Source organism: Amphiura filiformis, chromosome 20, assembly GCF_039555335.1.
Source record: "Amphiura filiformis chromosome 20, Afil_fr2py, whole genome shotgun sequence".
In the NCBI taxonomy this organism is placed as follows: Eukaryota; Metazoa; Echinodermata; class Ophiuroidea; order Amphilepidida; family Amphiuridae; genus Amphiura; species Amphiura filiformis.
This window is the reverse complement of record NC_092647.1, coordinates 51,039,485-51,051,400: the sequence shown is the minus strand read 5'-3', so window position 1 is coordinate 51,051,400 and position 11,916 is coordinate 51,039,485. Positions and strand designations below refer to the sequence as shown.

Here is an 11,916-nt window from a genome sequence, read left to right as displayed (position 1 = left end):
ATATAATACGATTTTCATATCATACTACGATAATCTACTTGAAATGATGTGTTCTTCTTCTAGTATCTTCTCATGCATCCATTGATATTCTTGGACTTGCCAGAATTGTCTATGATAAACTGATAGTTCAAGGTTATTCTTTTCGCAAAATTTCATAAAACATGGAACTTTATATACATCGCCAGACAAGATTCTGTCGATAATATGGCAAATAACTACTCTCATAAAATGATGGTTTCATATAGCATTTTGGAAAACCCAATAATTACATCATCATTGTAATAAGCGCAAAAGCTTTATATTACCCACGTAAATGTTACCTAGATTGTGATGCAGCACTTAATCGATGGATCGCTGTCATCTAAAGTGCATGTCACGATATCTAATTCAAAATTCTCCTATATGATTAGGTTTGTAGCCCCATTATCTGTTTTAATGCAGAGTAAATATGAAATAAGTGATTTGAGTAACTATGTAAATTTTATCAAAGTCGTTTCCATGAAGGCCGATGTACAATAACGAAGTATACCACATATTTGTATACCATTAGAGAGATTAATAGTCACTATGTATTGCAAAGTACCAATACCACTTTATATACCAATTCACTTGATGTAATTTGTAGAAATATAACATTATTGGGTTCTATAACATGGAACCCAATTAACAAGCTAATACCTGTAGTAGAAGAATAATATTTTTAACTTAGAAGAACTTATTCGAGACGAGAGGGGTGTGTATGGGTGGTGGCCCGGACTCGTAGTGGTCGATGTGTGGGGTGTGGCGTATTGAGTGGAATGTAGGTTGGTGGGCAATTGCCTAGCATTGCTTCCGAAGACACCAGCTGAACAACTCATAATACGATGACTCGACAAAGGGTCAGCGTCTCAACTATAATAACCCTTTAGCTAATGTCCTCTGAGCGCTGCCCTTGCGAATATCATGAAGACTTGGCATAACAATTTACTGACAAAAAGAGGTCGTTTTGACTGCAGCTCCTTAAAAATGGTACAGTTCCTCGGAAATAGACAAGGGAGTCTGCGAGAGTAAGAGGATGTGAGTAGGGTATTTCCTATAAAAGAGGAATACATACGTGAAAACTGGTACGAAAACGAGGGGACTGTCCCCGGCTGAAAAGTAACCTGTCCTTGATAACAAAAACAAAAGCAAAATCGTAAAAAATAATGTGTAAATATCAAAGATCCTGTTAGCGATCCAAAATCAGGAGGTAAAGCAGCGGGAAACATTATAAGGTCGTGTAATTTAAAATAGGAATGTGTAGGGGTGGGATAGTAAGGTTGTGGTCTTGACGGTAGGTGCGCGTGCGAGTCTTTACGATTAGGGGGTAAGTGGGTGTTCTCCTTTGTTCTCAAGGTTGGATATTCTCCTTGTACACATGCCGTCAAGACGATTACAATCAATATTGTGCAATTTATAAAGTTAAATCATATCGCAAGCACTTTCATTTCTATATCTACAGGTATTCTAAAGGTATTCCTAACTTTTTAAAACAACCTTCATGCTCAAATTGAAAAAGAAAAAGTACGATGCATTAAACTTTTAGGTAGGCATTTAGGTAGTGCGGGTATGTTGGTATGTCAATTTCAATATATCACCAGTATCAGGATTTGTATTGTCTTTCAAAGAAATTAGTATCATGCCATCATACAATTTTCAATTTTAACCATAACTAACTAATTAGACAATGATTACAATGCAATTGAGGCATATAGCTAGGGGACAGTTCTTTTACATGATTTGAGTAACACTTTTATAACAATTTACTTAACAGCTAAATGCCTACACGTTTAGTTTCCATTTAGTAATTAGTCGAGATTACGATGAGCGCCGCTTATGTTAAGAAGAAATTATATATAATGTGTCGTGTAACTGTTGTTATAGTGTTTATTTCTTGTCGTTAAAGCAGTAAGAATGCATGTGACCTTTATGGAGTATAACATTATGAACCTGTTTTAATGCAACGATTTATGGGTTTAACCCTTTTAAAACCAGAATTACAACTATCATTTGTAAAATTGCGATCATTTTGATTTGTGTTCCTCTCCGAACGTTTAGGTTATTCTCAAACTTGAATCGTCATCTATTAGGAATGATTTTGTTGGTGTGTTTGCATGATCCCAATGACTTGATGACATCACAACTTGATGTCAGACATGACACTGTTTTAAAGTTACCAAGGTTACTGTTCAACGTAGAAGATACCTGCAAATGTAAATGCATAGAAAAGAGGGTCTTATTTAAGAAACAGGAAATGGTAAACGATAAAAATAACATATTTGTAGCGGAAACTGACTGTCTTTGATATAATTGTACTAATCATTTTGAGCAAATATGTAATGTACAGGTAGCATTTCTTGGGATTCTTCTTGTGTATTTACGTGATAGGCCTACAGTGGGCAATTTAGGGACGCAGTATTAGATATAATGGAGGACTAGGGAATTAAGGTCAGGCAGAATTTTTTGCACCCGAAAGTGGCGGATTTTTATTCGTTACCTTTTGGGGCATTTTCCTCAATCTATGGCGGCGAAGTTGTCTTTTTTTCTATTTTAAATACCTTTATACAGAGATGGGTAGGGATTTGTTTTGCTCATCAGTGAGGCAATTATTTTCTTTACTCATCAGTGAGGCACATTTTATGTATAAATGTAATATCTAAGGGTGCGTCCCTTAACAGGCTTTTAAAACAAATACCGTGTATATAGGATTTAATCATACTAAATAATTGACCGTATATTACATATTTAACATTTAAAACAACAACACAACAGACATAGTGACAAGTAGGAACGTAAGTTTCTTTACTCCCACAGCTAACAGTCCGCAATGAAAACATGTTCATCACTGAAATTTATTGGTAAGCGTCATCTATTAAAGGCTCCGTTATATTCTGGGATATCGTGTTTTCTTTGTGTTTTTCGTCACTGAAAATACTCAAAAAGCATTTGTTTATGATTCGTTAGAGTTGTGTATTCACCATTACGTTCATGTCTATGCTTTCTTTTAATTATAGATTTATAGAAATTGTAATGTCACCTTTAACTTTTATTTATAATTATTGCGCTCTTTGTATTATACCAATGTGCACGCTTTCAATTTGTCATCAATAAGGCATGATGTTTTGGTGCTAATCATATGGAAAGGTTTCTATACAAAAATGATTCTCTTATAAACCATCTACGCACAGTTTCCACCTCGATACACTTGGGCACACATTTTCGTCCAAGAGCTTCCAAGCAGAGACCAGCAAGCAGTGAATTGTCTCTACACAGTCTTTGATTACACTACGTGGTTGAGTGCATAGCATCGTATGAGCTGTGAAGCTTCTAGCTCGATAATGGTCCCTGAAGTGTTCTCTTGATCCAATCAGAATTTTTTTTTTTTATATCAAACGATTTTTTTTATATCAAACGAAAGCTAGACTATGCCATGGTCGAATTTTTATTAAAAATATGTTATTATTAGTCATGATGAACCAATTTCGTTGAACTCAAAATTATACTGATGTTTATTAAAATTAAAGTATTCAATAGTTAAATGGTCATAAAGAGTTTAAAATATCAGATGATTAGTGACGATAAAAGTAATTAAATGTAACACTATCTTGCATAATTATAATGGCTCACTTTAATACTGAACAATTCTGATTTTGGAATCTACCAGTTTATTGATAGCAAACCTCGAAAATCCGACTATGGACTTTGAATTTTAAGCAGAACTTTACCCCTGGACTATGCTCTCTAAAAACACACTGTCAAGCATACTTGTTTATCAGTCCATTAACCACAAGTACTAAGTATGGTATAGTACAAGACGCGCTAGATGTTTGATGAGAGATTAACTTCCGCGTCAACACAAACGCGCCGCAAATACCACAGACAGTTGTGTACGGTGTAGTTAATGGTAATGGCGCGGGCCCGGAAGATTTAAACCATAACGAGATATGGGTGACCAATCACAAGGCAGATCCATTTAAAGATGCATTACATCATGTCCAATTTTAGTTAGGCCAGAAATTGGCCTAACTCTCCATAGAGTCCCGTGTTAAAAATCTTAACCGCAAGGCAAAGTCAGTAGTCCACTTGGGAAGCTAACAAACAGAGGGAGTGCGGTGACTGAAAAGATCAGATACAGATGTGAAAATCTATCAGTTGCACATAAATCAATATAAATCAGAGTTTTATGCTTTATGTATAGCCAGAGTATGCAAAATGCGCAAGTGGACTACGGAGAAGTCTAAACGAAAGCTAACACTTCCCCCTAAAAACAGTTTTCGTCACTAGGTCAACAGATAAGGCAATTCAATATTACAGCAAGGCGAATGTGGTAAATATGTTGAAAACTACCTATCCAAGCACATTTTTTGACCAAAATGTAGGTTTTAAAAGTCAAACCCTCAAGTGTTCCTCACAATATTTGTCAACTTTATGTCATTAAATAAAAAGCACACTTATATTGTCCATATACACTAGCGTCACTAGAATGAGCAATGGCAAATTATCTTTAAGGTTGGTCTGAACCCTGGAATTATGAAAACTTTCGGGCCTCATAACTGCTAAATTATTAGTCTAAAGAATATAAAAGTATACATTTTTAGAATGGAAATGACTTGATGAATTCATCTGTGAGGTCCAATTTGGGCCAAAAGGCTCACTTTTGGAGAAAATCCCAAAAAACGGGTTTTTTGGCCCAAATTTTTTCGTGCAACGTAACAAAAATTTTTTTTTTAAACTGGATAAAAATATCTAGGGAACGTTTTTTCATTTTTTTAATTTTGACCAACTTCACCAAAAATATTTGAAATTTGGGCGAAAATCAGGCTTTTTTATGATTTTTTTGAACATTTTTGGTGCAAATTTCAAAATAAAAAAAAAAAAAAAAAAAAAAAAAAAAAAAAAAAAAAAAAAAAAAAAATCTAGTTTTTAAAAAATAATAAAAAAAAAAATTTTGGCCAAACAATTTTTTTGTTACGTTGCACGAAAAAATTTGGGCCAAAAAACCCGTTTTTTTGATTTTCTGCAAAAATGAGCATTTTGGCTCAAATTGGACCTCACAGTAATAATAATTTAGCAGTTATGAGGCCCGAAAGTTTTCATAATTCCAGGGTTCAGACCAACCTTAAATTGCAAATCTTGTGCAAAAAGTTAACATTTTCGTCTGTTTTGTCATACGGTTGTAAATTCAATGAACTATGACTTTGCTTAATTGATAATTACGTTGCAGGATCCTATTTGTGCTGATTTTATATTTGTCTTATTTTATTTTCACAATCTTCACATTTGTGACGTGGTATATTGAAAGCAGACACTTTTGGGCAGGTTAAATAGCCATAAATCTGCCCGGTGATGTGCTATTTATAATGTTTAAAATATTGTCTGATAGTTTCAGTACCTTGACGACTTTATGCTCATTTTGTGATAGTAGGTGATCGTGACCCTCTTATTGACTAGTTCAAGATAAGAAATTTAACAATTCATGTTTATCCAAGACAATATCTACTGTTGTAATTACTTTTTATCAGAAATCGCTTGCCCTACGTCATGAATATGTTTGATGATATGAATGCTGTCAAAAATGTTTTAACTTGAAAAAAATAACATGAAACAAAATACAAAGTAATAGTATAAAATTATATTTATAATCATAGTATCTAAATGAAAATCTGCTGAGCTATCGTACTTTGCTTTTTTTTTTTCTTTTTCTCATCATGGTATGCAGACATTTCCAAATATTACACTCGAAAACTTCAATGGCACAACAAAATCATTTGTTTCATCCTGAATAAGGATTTTTAGTATCACGTTAGTCATTCTGACTATGAAAATCTTGGCATTTTGAACATGAATAACAGAGCTGAACAGCTCTGTCTAAATCATGTTTTCAATATTTTTACAATACTTATCCTGACTATATGAATGAGAATTTTACCAGACTGTCAAGGGTGCATCGTAATAGCACAAGGGGTGCATGGGACTTAAATGTTCAAGTTCCAAGGATCAAGTCTTTTAGTTCTAGTTCTTTTTATTTTAATGCTTTCAAAAACTGGAATAGTTTGCCGGAAAATATTAAATCCGTTTCATTGAAATACAATTATGACTGTTCGCAGCTCCAATAGACCACCATTTGCCGGTACGCCGTCAGCTCCCAAAGAACCACCACTCATATTTCCGGGAAAACATACCCACCAAACTATTTGAGCCCCTCCCCCCCTCTCCTGTCTGAAAAATTACAGCAATGCATTGCTAAATATTTATATTGCTTTATTAAACAAGTGACTTGTCTCAATAACTAAAACTAAGACAAACCCGGGCCAGTCTCAAGCTAAATCTGTTCTTCTGTTGACGGATCGTGAAATTTAGGGACGTGTGCACCAAGCATTATACACTATTTTTTTTAAATTATTAATGTGATTAACATCACATAATCATTACTTTAGCATTAACACTGGCTGTGGGTCAAGATAAAACATTAAAAGATTAGCATACAAGGGTCCAAGAAAGTGTCGGCTTTCGGAAATTCCTTTTCTTTTTATAAGAAATAGCTTACTCGACGTTATGAATATTTTAGATGATATTATGCGGTCAAACACTTCTTAAGATATTAACGTGATTAACTGTCAATTCAAATACAAACAAAAATGCACTGGATAAAAAGCCATTATATTATTTTAATTCCACAATTATAATCATCCAATTTCATTACGGTTAAATGGATCGATTAGAAATGGTGCAAATTATGTCCGTATAGCAGTTTAAAGATACCTGTCGGAACCTGTTATTATTTTCGAAGCCGCCCTTTTAAAGCTTACTCGACAGTATGAATATTTGAAGTAGAATATGCCGTCAAACACTTCTTAAGATATTAAACCTGTCACTCGTTATTCACACTAGAAATCATTCCCAACAAGTCATAACCTTTAATGTTAGTTTGAGTGTCCACCAACCATATATATTATACAGCCATATATTCCCATTTTGGTCAATAGAGACAAGTGACCAATAAGTATGATATTATAATATGCCTGATAAAAGATAGCAGGTCATCTTGTTGCATTTGAAATTAAACAAGGGACATTTTGTGGAATATCTTCTGTATAAAAACCATCTTACGCAAGTTTTACCTGTTTGAATCTGATTTTTAATATATACATACTAACTTTCGTGTTGTATAAGTATCATAGACATATTATTTTTTGGTTAGGCATCGATCTATTTTAGTTTCAACGCAACTGATTTTATCTAACAAACACACGAGTGGCTTTTATTTTTTTTTTCCATAAATCGATTAATGCATTTGCTCATTTTTACTAAACAAAATCAACATTCTGTACAGCAATAAAGTACTAACTTAACAGAACAGAATATGCTCCCAGTCTCGAAAAGCAACATAATTAGCATTTGTGTTCATTAGAAAAAGTGATGTTTATATTGAAATGGAAAACAGGGTGTCCCAGAAAAAATTACCGTGCGAATAAATTTGGACGTAAGTCGATAAATAGACATAAGAATTCAAAAATCTAAAAATCAGCGCGTAGCCCATCTTATTCTGCAACATAGACGCTAATTTTACTGGAATCGGTTGACTGATTACGAAGAAATGAGCGATTATATAACGCATGGGTCAATTCACTTCATTCACTTCAAGTTTGAAAGACAGATAATTCAACACAATGCGCACTGGTGGTTAATTATCAATGGATTTAATTTTTTTTCGGTGAAATCCTTTTCGTTCTTTTTAAACTATCTGTTTCTTGCAAAGCATTGAATTAGGTTTTGTTCAAATTTGAAAACCTGCACGATATTGAAAATGAAAGCTTGTATGTAAGATGATGCTCGGTACTTGTAAATATCTTTATCGTTAATGCTGATATAAATGTTACATAAAGAATTATTGCATAAAGAATTCCAGCTGGCTTTGAAAATTCTCACACACATTAATGTGTTTGAAATATTTTCAAGAAATTGTAATGCAAAGTTTAAATCTTTTAAAACTTTAACATTAATGTTGCATGACATCAAAAAATGATCATTGTCATTCTTGGCTCAAACGTTCTTTGGAAACTTAAAATATAACATATTTGCACAACCTAAATGATTAAAGTTGGAAAGCTTCAAATTGCAATTTTCTCGGACAAACTGTTATTCACCTTCATGAAAGCATGAATAGCATAACACTGTCGGATTATAAAATAGATAATGTGGACTAAATTTAATGAGATACACAAACTTTAGGAACGGGGAGCGAGTATGACGAAAGCGCCTGTTGGTCAAAATTTGGAATGAACTGCATTAATGCGCGCATTATGTAATCGTTCATTTCTTCGAAACCAGTCAACTGAATCAAATAAAATTTTTGTATGTCATGCACAATAAAATAAGCTATGTGCTACAAATAAATTGTTTGATTCTGGTGTCTATTTCTCGACTTACGTTAAATTCTTTTCGCTCGGTATTTTTTTCTGGGACACCCTGTAGTTGCATTTTTAATATTATAATTATGTTGTTCTGGTAAATTCCAATAACATGTTGCCCCGTTCACCTGTATTTGAACTACAGGCTTGTGGTAATCAGAAAGAGATTGATAACTGATTTTAGATGAAAAAAGATATATACTGCTTTATGTGGCTTACCCTTTGAGCAAAGAACATTTTTGTTATTCTGATGCAACCGTCGTAATGTTCATATTTTAATAAATTCTTGAACATAATACACCTATGTATTTATGAACAATTCCCCTTAACTTTAGTAATCTTCTTTTCATTTGAAAATGAATCTACGCACGGAGAAACTTATAAAGGAAAGTGACATAATTAATAGTTTTGAATTAGGAGATCGGATAGCAACGTGTTCACAGTATTTTGTGGGACATGAGAGCACATCAGACACACCAAATTGGATTCTGAAAATGAGGAATGTCCTTTTGATATCCAATAATGTTGATTCTTTGAAATTCACGATACAATACAAATGTTATGGCAAATCATTAAAAATTGATACTAAATGTTGACCTTTTGTATTAAAAAAAATATATCTTTAGTACGAAAGGTCACGATGTTTAAATGCCATACAATTCGTATTATCGCAAATTTAAAAAAAAAACAATTATTGGATATAAAAAGGACATTATTCGAATTCAGAATGCCATTTGGTGCGTATGATATGTCCTATACACCAAATACCTTCTGTTCCTTTGCTGTAACTCTTATGGTTACTTACCATTTCACAAACAAATATATCATTTTTTTTTCGAACCCAAAGTAAGTCATGTGTATAAATGCCTTTCCCCTGATTCATTTTTCTCTTTTGGAGGTATAGACACGGTGTGCATCAAAGAATTGTACAAATTTAAGCATATTTCTAACTAGATGAAAAGGAATATCGAACATTACTTTTCATTCTTGGTATGTAGCTAAATGTCGACCAATTCCGGATATTTTCCTGTCAGAATTAGAGGTTTTAAAGTGACAGTCAATTGAATGGAGTATGTCAAATCTTATCTGCAACAATTTCTACACATTGAACATAAGGTAATTCAAGATATATTGATCACACCACGCTAAATGTAGGAGAATGTACTAAAGTACTTAAAACAAATGCACTAAATTGACAACCAATATTGATCAACTTTGAAACTTGTTACAAAAGTAATGACATTTTAATTGTTTGCTAATCAGAAACTCTGCAAAACGTAAGGTAAAATAAGCAAATCAGTAAATTAGGATATTATTAAAAAGGGTTATTATTTGGTTTGTTATATGCAAAATTTGAAGACTCGAAATTGTAAACATTTATAAAATTTAGAACTAACTGAATTATAGAAGTATGTAATCAATAATAAAATGTTTAAATATATTGGTATATATTAATTGAAACATAGACCAAAACTGGAAATTTTAATTTTTTTGCGAAAAGACCATGTTTGAGTATGATAACAATCATCAAAAATTGTTCTACATGGAAAAAAGTGTGGAATTCTGATCTTTTTTACACTTCGCGATTTCTTGGGAAGACACTCCGAATACTGTCAATGAACTTTTGTTAATCATAAACTTTGTAACATGTGAAATAAGCAGCTCAGTACATAATGAATAATGTTATTTAACAATAGCATGAATGCGGTATCATTAATCCGAAACTTGTCAACTTGTAGTGCATACTAATTATTATTAAAAAATTGCACTTTTATATTTGGTGCCAAGTGAATTGTATATTATTCTATACATCAATTCATTAGCAATTTTTGACTTATAAGGCAAGCAAAACATAATGTGGATCAACATGCTTTATGCATTAATCCTATACCCTAAAAACCTAATGATATCTCATCTAATCATAATAGTTTAAAGAGTGAAATTACTGGTATATCCTGATCTTAGTGGAAACCAAATTCGTCCATAAATGTTTGTTGTGTGTGCTTACGTCATGTCTTATTTGCACCAATGTGACGTAACCAACATAACTTTTCGTCAGATTTCTTTCTTCTAGATTTTTGACGATAGCTGCGAAAGAAAAACATTAATTTACTCACACCAGCCGTAAGTAACACACACAAAATCAAAACAACGCATCCTGGGTTCGTGATAATTATTTTGTAAAACATCGAAAAAAGTACATCAACAAAGGACGGAAATTGCTATTAAGAGGTTTTGTTATTAAACCATGAAATGGAACACTTTATAAACAGTATCACTTGACATCGTTAAAACAGTATGACACATGTTGTTTTAATCGTCAACATACATAATTATGTTAATTGAATACTTTTGTCCAGAAGACACTTGCTCAAAATTGAGATTATTGCCACGTTTAACGTGAATGTGCACTCTAGACGTTTGTTCCTTTCGCGAATTTGAGCTATTTTGATATGTATTTTGGTAATATATAAACCACAATTGCGTGTTTTTATAGATTTTATTTCACTATTCCACTCGTGTTCGCAATTTAAGAAAACCTTTGCAGAGTCAACGGGGCACACGCGCACAGCAACACATAGCGTTGCGTAATTGCGATGTTTTAATGCCATGCTTAAGCGACGCTTATGCGCGCCGCAGCCTATGAAAGTACCAATCTCACAAGAGCATCATGGTCGAATGGCTCTGTTGTAGCTGATAAAATGTGTTTTTAATATATTTCGGTCAAACTTCTCAAGGAGCTGTGGATTTACCCGATGGTCATGTAATGTGAGGTAGAAAAAAGAGAGTTGTCGCATTCTCCTGTGAACTTCGATCAATGTACACAATTGGACGGATTTTTACTTTAACGGCCGTTATTTTAATGTTCATTTTCTCGGTGAATTTACGATATGGGTACACGAGTACTCAATAAAATAATACATTACCTAGGCTATGGGCAACTATGTTCATTGTAAAAAGCAATATCGGCTTCAGGAACGATTCTTTCATTTTTTAAAGCAAATGTTGTTCTATTTCCGATTTTATGCATCATTTGTGCAGATTCGAATGTGCGAATTTTAAAAAGCTCATTGTTTGCTCCCCATAAAATGTTGTCAAAAAGTCACTTTATTGTAATTTTCTCCATTTTGACACCAAATCTGTATTCATATTTAGATTCCTTGATGCAATGTATACTTTTATATGCCCTGCGTGAGTAATTTCAGTACAAGCATGTCTGGGAATAAACAGGTGCCTTAATTAACATGATGAGAAAAACATACCAAACACACATCCATACACAGAAAAGTTGTAATTAAAATGTTATAATTGTATGCATTATGAGCATTTTTACGCTTTGTGTGAATCTACCGTTGTTTTAGCTATTTAGTTTCCTATTTTAGGCCGAAACCTGGTTGCATTCACATAATTTAACGTGTCTCATGAACATTACAAGTACGGGTTTTTATTCTTCATCTTTTACATTACGACGCTCTTCATAAGCAAC

At 33.1% G+C, this 11,916-nt stretch overlaps 1 protein-coding gene across 3 annotated transcripts in view; it reads right to left on the bottom strand.

Annotated features, from left to right (window-relative positions):
* Positions 1-11,916, bottom strand: part of LOC140141950 (uncharacterized) — a 175,417-nt gene that overhangs the window by 26,277 nt on the left and 137,224 nt on the right. The window lies entirely within an intron of this gene.